At 47.6% G+C, this 15,557-nt stretch overlaps 1 protein-coding gene across 1 annotated transcript in view; it reads right to left on the bottom strand.

Moving 5' to 3' along the window:
* ALS2CL (ALS2 C-terminal like) overlaps window positions 1–14,939 on the bottom strand; it is a 56,993-nt gene extending 42,054 nt beyond the window's left edge. The window contains exon 1 of the mRNA XM_036738442.1: window positions 14,868–14,939. The gene's annotated coding sequence lies outside the window, so the exon portion shown is untranslated. The remainder of the gene's footprint in view (window positions 1–14,867) is intronic.
* Between the last annotated feature and the right edge of the window lie 618 nt (window positions 14,940–15,557).

Below are 15,557 nucleotides of genomic sequence, written 5' to 3'. Positions count from 1 at the left end.
ATTCTCTACCTGGGCCTGATCCTCACTTTCGTTGGACCTCAAAACCGTGTCCCCTCTTCTGCTGGCTCACCCTGGAATTGCCTTGAGAGCCTGGGGCTGCCTCACCCAGCATCACTCTCCTATCTGTGCAGCCTCCTCACCCTGGTCTATCCCCCCACAAGATCCATTCCCCCTCTCTCACTGCTGAGGTTTTCCTGGAGCCTCCATTTGTGGAGGAGACAAGGCTCTCCTACCCCCATTCCCGACCCACCTCACCCTGTTCCTGGCTTTCTCTAGACCTTAAAACTTCCCTCCTCCCCATAACCATTCCCCATGCTTCTTGGCTCCCTTTTATGTGAGGTCTTCCCACACTAGAATGGAAGCTTCTTGAGGGCAGGCACTGTCTTTCATTGTGCTTGTGTTTGTAGCCCGGGCTCTTAGTACAATTCCTAGCATATAGCTGGAGCTTAATCAAAGTTTGTGTCCTTCCTTCCTTGCTATATAGAAATGTGACCCCTTATCCTCATTCTAGTTCTAGTCAGGGTTGCAGGAGCTCAGAGAAAGAAGACAGTGGGGTGGGTTGGGGTGGGGGCCAAGAGTGAAAAAGAAGGCTCCCTGGAAAAGTCAGGACTTGGGCTAAGCCTTGAAGGACGACAAAGAAATGTGGAGAGGTAGAGATAAAGGAAAGAATAGTATGGGCCTGGGCAGGGAGGGCTGGGCAGATTTCCTGGAACTGGGCACTCAGTGTCAGGGTGAATTTGAAAAGGTGGAAGAAAAGAAGGACCCTATTCCACCCATCCATCTAGGCATTCATTACTTTCAGAGGGAGGGAGTCGGGGGTGAGTCATTTTTTGCACTCGGAAACTTGCACTCCCTGCCCCTGCCAGGTCTGAGCAGGTTGGGCAGGCAGGGACTCAGAAGGAAGCCAGGGCACAGACGGGGCAGTCAGACTGGTTGGGGTTGAGCAATGGCACCCAGGCTGGGCAGGCCACAGGAAGTGGGGGTGAAGAGGCAGTGCGGTCTGCTGTGGAAATTCCAGGTCTGCCGTTCATTGATAATCACTGGGTCATGGCATCCAAGATCTGGAGCTTGAAGGGACCCAGAGGCCGCTCTAGCCCAGCCCCATCTAGTTACAGATTAGGAAACTGAGGCCCAGGAGTTAAGGCACCCACCCACGGTAGCAAATATCAGAGTTTGAACTCAGGTTCTCTGACTCCAAAGCCTGTTTTCTCTCCACTGCACCACACTGCCTCCTTATAGAACCCTGGGCAAGACCCCTAACTTTTACGTGCCTCCATTTTCCAATCTGTGAAAAGGGAATAATACTTGCACTGCCCGCCTTCTGGGGCTGTTGGATGAGGGCTCTTTATAAACCTTATGTCCCCCTGTAAATGTCAGTTATTATTATTATCAATCATTACTGGAGGGAAACAGGCAGATAATACAACACAACAGATAACACAACAAGCAGCCGCACATACAGTACTTTGGTGCTTCACGACTTTCAGTACCATAGTATATATAGTGTTTTAAGGCTGGTTAGGCACTTTACAAATCTTATCTCACAACAATCCTGGGAAGCAGATGCTATTATAATCCTCATTTTGTAAACAAGGAAACTGAAGGGGACTGAGGTTAAGTGACTTGCCAAAGGTCACACAGCTAGTAAGGCTGAATTTGAATTCGGGTCTTCCTGATTCCAAAGTCTAATGCTCTTACTACTTTGACAGCTAATGTCAGGGATCTGAGAAGAGGCAGGACAGGGCCGGCCCCTAAAAGGGCTCAGGTCTCCTATTTTAACACGTAGTAATTTTTGTGACACTTTGATGTTAGATCACAGAATCGCAGGACAGCGGAGCTGAAAGGGGCTTTAGTGATCCATCCCACCAAACCCTTCATCTTTAGGCACAGAACCATAATGGAACGGAAAGAATCGCCGAGTCAGGACAGCCAGACTGGACTCTCAGCCCTACCATTCATGAGCCGGGTAACCCTGGGCAGGTGGTCTGACCTCTCTGGTCCTCCAGTAAATGAGGGGAATGTTGAACTTTACACAAGCTGGAAGTGCTAAATAATCGTTTATTATTGGGTCTTCCTTGCTATAACATTTTGTGCCTTATAAAGTATTTTCCTCCCAATGCTTCTGGGAGTCTGGGGGAAAGGAAGAGGGAGGAAGGAAAGGAATAAGCATTTATCCATGCCAGGCGTTGTGTTAAGTGCATTACAGATACCGTCCTACTTTATCCTCATGATTTTTACACATGTTTTATTGTTATATGTTTGCCCCCATTTTACAGATGAGAAAAATAAGGCAGAGGTTAAATGACGTGCCCAAGGTCACCCTGCTAGTAAATATCTGAGGCTGGATTTGAACCACTTAGCTTCCATCAGCAGGTTTTGTTTGGTTGTTTGTTGCTGTTGCTGAACAGTTTCAGTCCTGTCTGACTATTCGTGACCCCATCTGGGATTTTCTTGGTAAAGATACTAGAGTGTTTCCCATTTCCTTTTCTAGCTCATTTTACAAATGAGAAAACTGAGGCAAACAGGGTTGAAGTGACTTGCCCAGGGTCACACAGCTAGTAAGTGTCTGAGGCTGAATTTGAACTCAGGTCCTCCTAACACCAGGGCCCATGCTCTATTCACTGTCCCACCTAGCTGGTTTAAGGAGTGTTGGTTTTTTTTTGTTGGGCTGATGATTTCGTCAGTGGAGGGAATTCCTTTCACATAAGCACATCAGCAACTCCAGGTAACTTAAATCTCAAAGACGTGCCCTGAGAGAGAAAAAGGGTCTGGACCAAGCTCAAGGAGCTGCTCAGGGTCAGTGGCAGGACTAAAACCCAGGTCTTCCAGATTCCAAAGTCCAAGCTATCATATACCATACACAGTTATCATATACCATCTCTTTCTCACAAAAAAGGAAACTGCATCTCAAAGAGGAGAAATGCTTTGCCCTTGGTCACAGAGCCCACGAAAAGGCAGAGCCAAGACTAGAACCATCATCTCCAGCACTCAGGGAACTCCTGGCTCTTTCCCTTTAAACCCTCCTTCCACCCCACCTCCCCTATTACTGTAGAGGACAACAGCCATCCCCAAAGTCACCCAGGCTGCCAACCTAAGAGTCATCCTGGACTCCTCACTATCTCACCCCACCTCCCCATGTCCAAGCTATGCCCAATGCTTCTAGACTTCACCTTTGCAGCATCTCTTGAATACGCTGCCTTCTCTCCTCTGACACTGAGACCACCCTTGTGCAGTCCCTCATCATCACCTCATGCCTTGATTGGTGGATCTGCCTGCCTCAAGTCTCTCCATATCCATACTCCATTCAGTCACTGAAGTGATTTTGCTAAAGCACAGGGCTGATCCTGTTAGCCCCCTACTCAATAAACTCCACATAGGGTATCATACCCTTACCTTCAGGGGCTCTGCCCAAAGGAATGTAAATTTTGATCACTGAATCCTTGCAAGATATCTTGGGGTTTACAGCTAGATGTTTTTTTCTTAAGGACCATGCCTTAAACCCAAAACACTCTGGCTTTCATTGATTGTCCAAAGCCCTTCCTACCTTTCCAGTCTCCTTACACCCTACTCCCCACCACATACTCTCCAATCCAGTGACATTGACCTCCTGACTGTTCCATGAACAGGACACATCATCTCTTGGCTCTAGGCATTTTCTCTAGTGTCCCTCCATCCTGGAATGCTATCCCTCCTCATCTCCACCTATTAGCTTCTACAGAAAGTCTTTCTCAAACCCTCCCAATTCTTGTTCCCTTCCCTCTCTTAGTTATTTCCTATTTACCCCATTTATAATCTGTACATATTTGTTTGTGCTCCCCTTCTTGAGGGCAGGGACTGTCTTTTCCCTCTTTTTGTATCCCCAGTCTTTTTCACAATGCCTGGCATATAGTAGGCACTTAATGTTTATTGATTGACTTGACTGTCTTATGAATAGTCTTTTCCCACTCTGGATCTAGCCCAACTGAGACAATTTTCAACCAAAGGCAATAAAGCACTATACACAGCAGGCTCTCAGACTATTATTCCACAGAATCCTTTATTTCCCCCCACAACTCAGACTGCAGTCCATCCACACTCACACAGAACCATGAAACCATTAGGTGAATACGTGGTGACAGTAAGGATGGGCTGCAGCCCAGAACACTGGATTGGAAGTTGGGAGTTCCAGCTATGTGCCGTTGGGCTGGTTCCTTCTTTCTTGGCCTCAGCTGGACTTGATAATTTTTGAGGTCCTTCATAGCTCTGAAAACTTATGGGCATCTGATCAAAGCAAAGTAACTTGAGGGTTAAAATTAAATTAAGGGTGCCTATCACTTGAGGAATGACTAAAGGGATGATGATGTGTCGCAAGAAGTGATGAAAAGGACAAATTTGGAGAAACCAAGGAAGTCAGACTGGAAGTGATAAAGGAAGTGAGTAAACTAGGAGAATAACGTACTCAAGGGTGACGGCGGAGTAAAGAAAAACAACTCAGAAAGACTTAAGAATGCCAATCAACGCAATGACTAACAGTAACTTCAGAAGACCAAGCAGGCCTCCCACCTCTTGCCCGAGAGCTACAGAATAAAACTTCTACCAGCAGACAGGGCCAATGTTCAGATTTGTTCTGGTTGAATGGACTTATCTGTGACAAGGGACTTATAGATGGGGGTAGGGGATTGTGGGAGAGAGCTGGTGAGGATAGAATAAGAAGAAAAGAGCATCAAAGAAACATTGAGCAATTTACAAAAGAGGGCAGAAGGAAATTCAGAAATGGATCTAGAAAAGCAGAGAAATTGTATTACTATTGTGTTAAATTTAACATTACTTTAAAAACCTTTACAAAGTAGTTCACTTTATATATATAATGCTCCCTTCCTGTTCTTTGGATATGGAAACGTTCACATTTGTTGACCTTATTATTCCTGTTCAAAATTTTTAAAAAGAAAAGAAAATTTTAAAAACGGGTAAGAAAATGTGCAAGTCACAGGGATCCCTCATGTGGGTGAGGGGAGTCGGGTCCTGTAGGGATGGGGGGGTTGGTCATTGTCCTTTGGGCTCAAAGAGGACCAAAGTGACATCACTATCTTGGGGTCCAGGCACAAATAATCCACGTGAACATTTGGAGTGGAGATGTCTGTAGATTTGTGAATCTTGCAATTCTTTTGAACTACTGCAGTTCTGCTTTGCTCATGGAGCACAGCACTTTCTTTGATGCCGCACGTAAACATAGGTGTTTTTTTTTTTTTTTTTAGTTAAAAATGACCTTGAAGCTAGGAATCCTAGGGGTGGGGGAGCAGGAATGGATTCCAAGGGTTTGTTTCTGTAACTATTGACAAAGAAGGGGTGGGAGGGGGAGGAGGGGAGGAATGGAGTCTCACCACTCTAGGGCCAAGCCCAGAGCACAGAAATTCCAAGCCCCACCTAGGCTGAAAGGGAGAGGCCAGCAGGAAGGGGAAGAGGGAGGAGTAGAGCTAAGCAGTCCCGAGGGACCAGGTACTAGGTCAGGACTAAACTACCATCTTTTCCCACCCAGTTGACACCTAGTGGGCCCATACTCTCCCCCGAGAGGCTCAGGCCAGTCTCAGCCTGGGAGAAGCTGGGTTGTTGTGTCCCAAAAGCATTTCCCACCACCTTGGGAACAATTCAAGGTCAGCGTATGGAAACAAAAGCTTATGAGGGAGACAGTGGCCAACAGCTGATGTCAGGGCTGCCTCTCCCTCAATTCTGCCCAGAATCAGCGTGCCCAGGGCATATTACCCTCAAAGCCCAGTGAAATTAACAGCATTACAGGAGTGCTAAAGAGCTGATGCCACCTTGGGCTACATTCTTGGGGACTGCAAGACTTCAGAGAGGATGATGTCATCCAGCCATGTACAACCATTTACAGATAAGGAACTGGATCCAAGGCAACTTAGCTAAGGTCATCCAGAATTCTAAGTAGCAGGGTTACCATTCGTACCCACATCCTTCCTGATTTCAGATCCTTGGCTTTCCACTATCCCACATGGCACAGGATCAATGAATGGTCCCACCATCCGAAGTCCTGGACAGAATATCTTGGTAACATCTGGTCCAGTTCTGGGTACATTTTTAGGAAGGATATCAACAAACTGAAATGCACTGAGATGGGAGACACTAGGATGAGAGAGGATGTGGGGGGGGGGGCGGAGATAAAGCATTTAACAGAGCCTACTGTGTGCCAAGCACTGTGCCAGGTACTTTACAAATATTATCTCACAACAGCCCTTTGAGGTAGGTGCTATTAACATTATCAACGTTTTACAGCTGAGGAAACTGAGGCAAATAGAAGTTAAGTAACTTGCCCAGAATTAAATAGCTTGTTAGTCTCTGAGGCTAGATTTGAACTCCAGACCCAGCTCCATCCACTGTGCCACCAGCTGCCTTCTGGGGGTGGCCGGCAGTTGCCAGGAAAGGCCTCCTGGAGGTGAAATTTGAACAGAGTCAAAAATGTGAGTTACTATTATCAAGGACTAGAGAGAAACCTTCATTTTACAGATTTGGGGGGCAGGGGAAGGGAGAGACAAAGGATGAAGGGGAGCCCTCAGTGATCTGTACTGAATCTTGAGCTCAGCCTTGCCTGAAGGCAGAGAAATGTACCCAGTGACCCTCCCTACTGAGGAGTGGAGATCAGGGTGGGGGACATGGATGGAGAGTTTCACAACTGAGGTAAGTTTGGGAGCAGCCTTTGACCCTATTGGCCGGGGACATGTGGGCATGGCTGCAGGGAAGGAGGCATCCTGTACAGGGACAGGCACTTTCCTGTGAACATGAGGCAGAAGCGCAGGCCCAGTGATTCACCTGGGCATGAAGAAACTGGCAGGACTTCTCCCCAATGACACCCTCTCTCCCTCCCTCCCGCCCCAACTTTGTTACTGGCATTAACACCATAGATGCCCCGACTTGGAGCCGGCACAGCAGAGTGGCAGAGGCCCTGCCTGCCCAGATATAGAATAAGACCTTTTTATAGGCCCTGCCTCACCACCAATTCATATGGCCTGGGTCCATTCAATGCCCATCTCTAGGCTTCTTGTTCCTCTTTCATGATGTCCTCTGGCATTCAGTGTTTCATGTCCTATAGTCCCTTCCACCTCTGGCATTCTAGGCCCCCCTGCTCTGTGGTTTCTTCCCGCACCTGTATTCTATGATCCATGGTTTCTTCTAGCTTTGATGTTCTGTATTCTATTTTTTATGATCCATCTCAGTTCTAACATTCCATGTTCTGAGATTTCAATGGATAATGGACAAGTATAGAAACACTTTGATGAGTGTAAGGCATCCTACTAATGCAAAAAGGTATTTTAATAAATGGTCTTGTGCTGTGCTATGGGCCAGGATACCTAGGTTCTATGTCCAGGCTCCAGCATTAGGTCACTCATTAATACAACCTCGGGCAAGTCCCTCCACTTGTGTGGGCCTGTCTTGAGTTAGTGTAGGGCAGTGGAAAGCATACCAGATGTGGAAGTCAGAAGGAAACTGGGTTTGAATCCTGCTTCTGATGCTGTGAGAACTTGGAAAAGTCACAACCTACCGAGCCTCGGTGTCCGTCCTCCGTAAAGTGGGCATACGAATATTTGTAATATCTACCTTACCAGGCTGTTGTGAGAATCAACTGAAATAACCTCTATGAAGTCCTTTGCACACCTCAAAATGCTATGTGAAAATCTATTTTTATTATGTTCCTGCAGATGAAGTGGTCATTTGTCCACTTCCCAGGAATAACGTGAAGACATTAAGGTTTCCAAAGGTCTTTAGAAATATTATCTCATTATCCTTATAACAACCCTGGGAGGTAGATGGTATTATTTCTCATTTTATAGACTCCAGGCCCAGTGCTCAATCCACTGGGCCACACGGGCTAGTAAGTGTCTGAGGCTGGATTTGAACTCAGGTCTTCCTGACTCCAGGCCCAGTGCTCCATTTACTGTGCCACCTAGCTGCCTACTGGATGAGTGCTTGCCAAGGAATAGATAGAAGGGTAGGCTGCTGTTAAATCTATTAATATTAGATCAGCCAGAGTAGAGGCCCAAGCTGAGCATCCCCCCAAAGCACAGAATCATAGGACACGGAAGAAGAGGGCCAGAAAGGGTTCTAGAACAAAGCATGTCGGAAAAGGAAAAGACTTTCTATAAAGCATAGACTACGCCCCCAGCCACTGGGGCCACCTAGCTACCTAATATGCCTGGTACGTGATATTTTCTCAGCAAATGATTGTTGACTTCAGTGTACTCTCTCTTTGAGGACCCAGTCCAGAATCACCTGGTCAGAACAGGCAGGGAAGTTCTTACCGTCAAACCTCAATTCCACTTGAAGCAAACTCCTCTCCCCGATTTTGTCTCCCTTGTGGTCATTTGCCTGACCTCTGACCTCCCTATGACCACAAGGAATGAGCTAGCTTGGTGGCTGTGGAGAAGGAAGCTAGGGCATATTTCCCACCCTTAGTGGCCCTTTCTCCAGGGGTCAGGGAACCAGCAGGAGAAATCTGACTCCTTTGGAGGGGGGAAAATGGAAAGGGGTGGGGTCAGAAGTGAGAAATAGAAGCTGCGGAGGCCTGAAGATAAGTTTTAACACTGTGTGTCATTGGGCTAGCCATTTCTTTGAACATCATTTTCCTCATCTGAGGAGGATGGACTAGATGTTCATTTTCTGAGGTTCTTTCACGCTCTAAATTCTATGGTGCTGTCTTTGACCACTTTGACCCCAGGTTTTCTTTTGTGGAAACTGAAGGTAATATTTATACTACCTTCTTCTTGGGACTCTTGTGCAGAAGGCTCTCCACAAATCTTAAAGCATTACATGAGCTATTATTATATGGCTGGGCAAGAGTCATGCTTCAAAGGGTGGGGAAAAGTGTGCTAAGGCCAGTTTCTAGTCTCTCCCCTGGGGCCCAGGCCCCAGTGACAGAAAATTGTTAACACAATAACAGAAATTCTTAATACCAAATGGAATATGGACTGCCACTCCCATATATGATTGTTGTAATGTCAGAATACATTTCCACTCTTAAGATATTTACTCTAGATTCGGTTGAGCTGAACCACACCCCAGGTCCCTCCCACCCAGGGATTTTGCCTCGCGGGGAGCCCAGCTCAAGCTGGATCTCAGCTTCTGGCGTCCTTGCCCCCTTCCAATGGGATTCAAGGCACGAAAAGGCAAAACAGCCAGATTGCCAAGGGCCACTGGGGTCTCGTGACCAAGCCTTGTTACCTCATACTGCCCCCTCCCCCTCTCCTCCTAAAGCTTTGGCATGGGTCTTGGAGTTGGGAAATCCACTGGACATTCCCCAGGGTGGCAGGTTTGCTACCCTGTTATCTCAACCAAAGATGCTTTATTCCTCAACTCATAGCTTTGATTTATTTCAGGATTTGACACTTCCCAGGGACCTGGTTTAGGAAGCTGATGTAGACAGAGCTGAGAGGCAAAGGCAGGAACACAGAAATAGCCACCAGAATCAAACAGCAATGGAGAGAAACTGAGGCACTGAAGGTAGGCAGTGCTGGACCAGGCAAAGAATTAAATTCAGTTCAGCATTCGCTGCCTTTATTAAGTGCTTCCTATGTGCAAAGCCCTATACTAGGAGAAAAAAAAAGGGATATAAAAACAGGAGATAGTCCCTGTCCTCCAGGAATCTACAATCTAGTAGGCAATCTTGCTAGGTGGTGAGGTAGATGGAGTGCCACACCTCGAACCAGTAGGACTCAACGTCCTGAGTTCAAATCCAGCTTCAGTAAGTCACTTAACCCTGTTTGGCTCAGTTTCCTCATCTGTAAAATGAGCTGGAGAAGGAAATGGCAAATCACTCCAGTATCTTTGCCTAGGAAACCAGAAGACTGAAAATACTGAACAGCAAAGGAGAATAAATAGTAAACAGATGATAATTACAAATTAGCTTTAGTTAAGTATTAGTTTTGTCTTTGTATCCCTATCACTTAACATGCAAAGAGTAGGCAGTTCAGATTGATTTGATTTGATTGAGAGGTGAAAGTGGGAGAGGCTTGGGGATGGAAAGAGAATCTTCCATCATTTCTTTTCTCTTAGGCCCTTTTCATTTTCTACAGCCTCTGGCTGGCTAATCTTACCTACTCCCAGGGGTTCAATTATCATCTCTAAGCCGATGATTCCTAGAACTTCATTCCCTGCCCCACACTCTCTCCAGAGCTACAGTCCCACATCACCTGGCTTTCGGAGACTTAGAACTCAAAATATTCCAAATTAAATTCATTATCTTTTCTCCTAACCCTCACTCCTCTTCTTACCTTATTTATTTCTATGGAAAGCACTGCCATTGTTCCAAACATTTAAAATAATAATAATATACACAGCCACAGACACATTGCTTCCATGATGACTAACTTTGATAGACTTGGCTCTTCTCAACGATGCAAGATTCTAAGACAGCTCCAAAAGACTCATGATGGAAAGGCTGTCCACATCCAGAGAAGAATTACGAGTCTGAATGCAGATTGAAGCAAACTGTTTGCTCTCTCTTTTGTTTCATCTTTCTCATGGTTCATTTCATTGGTTGTAATTCTTCTTTACAACTTGGTTATTGGGAAAATAAGTTTAATGTGAAGGTATATGTAGAACCTATATCAGATCACACGCCATCTTGTGGGGGAGGGGGAAGGAGACGGGGAAGGAGAAAATTTGGAACCCCAAAACTTGTGGAACTGAGTGTTGTAAACTGAAAAAAATTAATTAACTTTTAATAATAATAATAATAATAACAGCCAGCATTTATGTAGTACCTACTATGTTCTAGGCTCTGCTCTAAAGCATTTTGCAAAGATTATCTCATTTGATTCTCATGACAGCCCTGGGAGGTTCTATCATAACCCCCATTTTGTAGTTGAGAAAATGAGGCAGAGGGACTTTACCCAAGGTCACACAGTTAAGGCATTTCTGAGGCCAGCTGAGAACTCAAGTCTTCCTTACTCCAGGTCCAATGCTCTATCTCAGAGCTGTCTGACCTTAAGTTTTTATTGAAACAATAGACAATATATTTTGATTTGCCATTTTAGTGGGAGTTCTGCGCTAGCTCGGCTTCCTTTACTAAAGCATTTATGTAAATTTCCATGCTTGTGGCAGGGCCACATAAATCACACTGTGGGGTGCATTTTGGACAGCCCTGCTCTATCTGATGGGGTTTAGACTTGTGGGAGCCCCCTTGAACTCCCCTTAAATCTTCCCACTAGATGAGGTGTTTGCCTGAGGCCATAAGCCTTTCATTATTGCTAGGCCCAAATCTCTAGGCTAGGTTACACTTAACCCTGATCCTGTTGAAGTGTCTAAACCTAAATCTGTTACCCTTAAACTAGCCTAGCCCTACTAGGTGTGTTATCTCCAGGTAGCCTTCAGCTACTTCCCACCTTTAATCCTGTACTCTTGGTTCCTGGAGTCTGACCTCACCCCAGTCCCATCAAGCTCCTCCTCAAGACCCTCCCTAAACCCCTCCTCCCATCACCCCAGTTCCACCCTAGATCCCTCTCACAATCTTTGTGTATATAAGTTTCATCTTGTCTCCATGAAGATGCTCAGATTCCATCTACCTCAGATGGCATCTGGCCCACTTGTGAAAACAAGCGTCACAAATGGTGAGATTTCTTAAGACAACCCAATATGGCGAATCCATAATAAGCTTTGTTTTTCTTTGGCTGTGAGAAGGCTTGAGTCGAATTCATTGGAGCAGGACCCAGTGTGTAGGTATTTTAGGGTCTCAAGCACCCCTAAAACATATGGTTCCCTGACCTCGTCATAGCTGCCCTGGTTCCCAACCTCGGAGATGCCCTCTCTTCTCCTCTTCACCACTGATCATCTCCCTTCCCTGCCCCCACCCCCTCCACACACAACTACCCATCAGTGGCCAAGAGCCACTGTCCTTCTCTCCATTCACACGCCGCCACCATCACCTCACCTCTTGACTATCATGGCAGCCCCCAATTCTTCTCTCCATGTCCAAACCATCCTCCACACAAGTACCAAAGTAATGTCCCTTAAGCACATGTCTGACCACAGCCCTCACCAGTTATGTTGCTTAGGCGGTTATTTTTTATATGACTCTAGAATCATGTACAAATCCCTCTCTTTTCCATCCCAAAGGTCTTCACAGTCTAGCTCCAAATTTCCTCTTCAGACAAATCTCTCTTCATCATGAACCCCTACCTTTCAACCATCCTAGTCTATATGTTACTCTCCTGACACAATGAAAAGGACCTAGCAGCTAATGAGATACAAAGGGTGAGAAAGAAGGGAGAATCGAAGGTGCCTCTGAAGGCCCAAACCTGGGTTACGAGGAAGCAGGTGGCCTGAATGCCCTAGTGAAAGTCAAACAAAAGGCTCTGGAGGAAATAATGCATGAAGGGCTTCCTTTTAAATTTAATCTGAATTATCGGCACCTTCTCCTCTTAAACCTAGCCAATCAACAAAACAATCCCACAAGCTCCGGTTTGTAGTATTTGCTGATTTCTTAGGTTTAACCGCTCCCACCTTTAATAACTGGCTCTGTCCCCTGGCTCCAGTGCCCCTCTGGATGGTGGTGACCTCAACAGAAATGGGGAAATTGGGGAAAAGAGCATATTTAGGGGAGAAGACGTGGGACACTAGACTGTGAGTTCCTGAAGAGCAGAGATCATTTAGCACAGTGCCTGGCACATTCCTCTTGTAGAACTTTCAGTCAGGGCCAACTTTTTGTGAGCCCATTTGGGATTTTCTTGGCAAAGATACTGGAGTGGTTTTGCCATTTCCTTCTCCAGTTCATTTTACAGACAAGGAAACTGAGGTAAATAGAGTTAAGTGACTTGCCCAGGGTCACACAGCTGGTAAGTGTCTGAGGCCAGGTTTGAACTCAAGAAGATGAGTCTTCCTGACTCCAGGCCAGGCATCCTATCCACTGCATCACTAGGGACATAGTAAGCACTTAATAAATGCTTAGTTGACTGACTGTTGCGTTTAAGGCGCTAATAAATAGTTTCCTCCCTTTCTTTGTATTTCCGGCACTTAGCAGAATGCCGGTATATAGTAAGAACTTAATCAATGTGTGCCCATTGATTGATTGGTGGAGACTCCACGAGGAAATGTCTAGCTGACTATTTAAGAAGTAGGCCTGGAGCTCAGGGCACCGATTGGGTTTGAACATCATCCGCATAAAGATGCTATATGATGCTATTACCGAGAGTATGAGGAAAGAAAAAAAGGGGTCTGAGGATAAAAACTTAGGGGACCCCCACACTTAGGGGGCGATAAGAAAGCGAGGAGTCAATAAATAGGTGGTGCGGTGGAGAAAGTGAGTTTGAATCCTGCCTTGGTCTTGCCACTTACAAGCTGGGTAATTCTGGACAAGCCATTTAACCATAATCCTCAACTTCCTTACCTGTAAAATGGGGATAATAGTACCAACCTCCCAGGGTGGTCATGCCGATCAAATGAGATAACTGTAAAGTGCGGTATTAGTTATTATTAAAGGTACAGTGTCACTGTAGCCATGGGAATAAATCATACCAAGAGGAAAATTACCAAGAGAGGCAGCCTGATGCCCTAAGAGGATCACCGCACCTGAGCCAGGGAGAGCTGCCTATGAACCCTTGGAAACTAGCCCTGACATTCTCTGATTTTTAGCTTCCCCATCTGCAAAATGAGGGTAACACCTTACAATACTGGGGGGGGGGGGCGGGGTTGTGAAAAAAGTATTTTGGAAAAACTTGACATTTTTTATCGTTAGAGCCAGAGCTTTGAATGTCGTAATGAAGAGTTTGTGTTTTATCCAAGAGACTTACAGAAGGCTATTGAGCGACGGAGTGATTCAGTAAGTCATCTTGTGCCTTAAGATGATTTTGGGACCTCTTTTGGAAGAGGCTTGACTGAAGGGGGACAGGGGAGAGAATGAATGAGGGCAAAGAGAGGTTTGGACACCTGGAGGATGGGGGGTGGGTGGTAAGGAAGGTCACCTCAGATGGCTTTAATACTCTCAGTAAAACGGAAGACAAGGTCATAGGAAGGAGGGAAGGAGCGTTGGAGGGCTTAAGGAGAGCACGAAAGGTTTGCCACACTGTTGGTGGGACGGATAGGTCACGAGAGCCCCACTGAAGTTAGATAGCACGGATTTATGGTCATCCCAGTCAGCAGTTTCCTGACTTCCTCCAGCGGCTCGGGCAGGACATGAGGGGTGGAATGGTCTTGGCTAGTGCAGAAACCGAGAAGCCGAGACCGGCGACAGGGGCACAGGACTCTTGGGGGTGCGGATGGGGGATGAGCAGCGCAGTAGGGAGGAGGCTGCTCCCAAGGTGTTTGTGTGAGCTCAGGAGGAAGCCTGAGGGCAAGGTGACTAAAGGAAGCGCCTAGGATTCGCCCGGGTTCCGATCCACAACTCAGACCCCAGCATCAGCACCCCGCCTCTGCCAGCCCCATCCACAAGCGGTTCCCCAGGCATCACCCTCTCCCACCCTCGCTCCGGCCCCTACTACATTTGGCGTCCCCTGCCCGGCCCCTCACCGGCTTCGACTTTGACCTGTTCCCTGGCAACGTCCCACCCCTGCTCGCCCCATCCATGTTCTGTCCCCCCGACTGTCCTTCACCAAGTCTGCCCCTGCTGCTGTCGCCTGGCAGAGCTCCCCTTGTCCTCCCGATCTACGACGCGACCCCCTGACTGCGTCGCTCACCTGGCCTGCTTCTGCCTCACTCTGCCCCCTGGCAGCGTCGCCCCTCCCGCTCTGTCCGCGACCCGCCCCCTCACTGCGTCCCCCCACCTGGCCTGCCCCTGCCTCACTATCCCCTGGTATAGAGTCCCACGCTCCCGCCCCAGTGGCTCTCAGGTCCCCTGCAGTGACCTCCCCTGCTCCTCTTCGGGGACCATCAAGCTTTTGCCACCTTACCTGTGCGCTGAGATTGCGTAGGGAACGCGCCCCAACCCTCCAGCCTCCTAGGACAGGGCTGGGGACACTTGGCTTTCCTCTCTCTCGGTCTGGGGCCACCAGCCGCCAGGCCAGGGAGAGGAGGCCAAGGGGCCGGGCTGAGCAGCCTCACCCCACCCTCTCTCCTCCCAGTGGCCGGGGGAGGAGTCCGCCCAACCCCTCGGCACCCTCCCAGGAGCTGGGGAAAGCACCCGAAGGAAAACGGCTCTCCCGCCCGCCCCGCGAGCAGCTGCAATCTATCTGCTGGTTTGTCCTTCGCTCGATTCTACTTTATTTCTCTCCGTCTCTGCCTCGGCTCCTCCATCCTTTCCCTGTCTCCTTTCCCCTTCCCCTGTCCTTTCTTTCCGTCGTTCCCAGCCCAAATACCCTCTGTGCCCTTTCTTCCCTCTCTGCCTCAGTCTCTCCGTGGGCGACCCTGTCTCCACAAACCTCTCCCTCCTGAGTCTTCCTCGCCCCCATCGTTTCTCCCTTGTGCTCGCTCAAATTCCCTGGCTGTCCCAGCTGTCTCCAGACCTAGCCCGTCTGTCTCTCCCTCCTCTTCTCTCTGCCTCCCACCCTCCTTGACCGTCTCCCTCATTCTGTCTTCCACCCATTCCTTTGGCCTTTCCCCGCACGCTCTGGCAGCCAGCTGCTCCATCCTGACCTGCAAAC

The sequence above is a fragment of the Trichosurus vulpecula genome, chromosome 9, assembly GCF_011100635.1.
Source record: "Trichosurus vulpecula isolate mTriVul1 chromosome 9, mTriVul1.pri, whole genome shotgun sequence".
Lineage (NCBI taxonomy): Eukaryota > Metazoa > Chordata > Mammalia > Diprotodontia > Phalangeridae > Trichosurus > Trichosurus vulpecula.
This window is presented reverse-complemented; position numbering and strand designations above follow the sequence as displayed.